We start from the raw sequence: 1,291 nt of genomic DNA, 5'->3' as shown, positions 1-1,291 counted from the left end.
TCGCGAATTTTGGGAAACCGGGTACCCGGTATCCGATTTTTAACTTTTTTTTTTGTTTTTTTTTATATTTATTTTCAAAACCCTAAATCAGTAAATTGGCTAAATCTACCTTTGGAAATCCAGCAGCCTTGTCTTGATGGTGTCTAATGGCATTGTGATCAAGGCGGAAGCGCCACCGGCTATGGCTGCACTCATACCTTGAATCACCATTACCACCTTCGAATCGGGTTTATAAGGATTTTGTCACATTTACAGAAGTAACACCCAATTAATCAAATCAAATCAAACCAAAATAAAACCCAAAGAGAGGACAAAAAAAGGAGATTAGAGGTAATTACAGTGATTGGGTTTGATTCAAACAGGGGAAAGTTAGATTAATCTAGTTGATGAAGAACAAATCAACAAAAAATTCAAAAAAGGGGATTTAAAATAGTTTTAAGGAGTGAAATGAGATTTTTTCCGTTTCTTAACCCAGATTTTAGAACGAAAGAGAAGAACAGGGAAAAGATCAAGCATTATTTATCAGACCAAAAAGGGTTAGAAATGGTAAGAAGAAAGGAACAATCAAATGGGTTTATGTAATTCTTACCGATTTTTGGGATGGAAACTCAAGATTTTAATCATCTTTTCAGAAAAGGTAAGTATTTTTATCATTATTTCATTTGATAATATATTTTATGTGAATTTCTTGTTTTTTTTTTATTGGGTTGATGGAAAGACAGTGGAGAAGGCAGAAATGGTGGAAGGAAGAGTAGGGAGTAGAGTTGTAGAGGAAAAGGAAAAAAATATGTTAAAAGAAATATGGAAAAAAAAAGTTTTTAACAAAACCGGATATCCGGATCAGAATTTTAAGTATCCGAAACCGGATACCCGGTTTTCCGGAACCGAGTCGACCCGATATCCGGTTTTGAACACCCCTACTGATACCCGTCGCTCTACTTCTGACTACTGTGTTTTCTTAGGTGATAATTTTGTCTCTTGGTCCGCTAAACGGCAGCCTACTGTGTCTAAATCCAATGCTGAGGCTGAATATCATGGTGTTGCTAATGTTATTTCTGAGACTTGTTGGATTCGTAACTTACTCCTTGAGCTTCACTGTCCTATTGCTACGGCTACTATTGTCTATTGTGACAATGTTAGTGCAATTTATTTGGCCGGTAAGCCAGTGCATCACCAGCGCAATAAGCATATTGAGATCGACATTCACTTTGTTCGTGAACAAGTTAAACGTGGTAATGTTCAGGTACTTCATGTTCCTTCTCGATATCAGATTACTGACATTTTCACTAAA

Source organism: Amaranthus tricolor, chromosome 6, assembly GCF_026212465.1.
Source record: "Amaranthus tricolor cultivar Red isolate AtriRed21 chromosome 6, ASM2621246v1, whole genome shotgun sequence".
Taxonomy (NCBI): domain Eukaryota; kingdom Viridiplantae; phylum Streptophyta; class Magnoliopsida; order Caryophyllales; family Amaranthaceae; genus Amaranthus; species Amaranthus tricolor.
Note: the sequence above shows the minus strand (reverse complement) of the source record.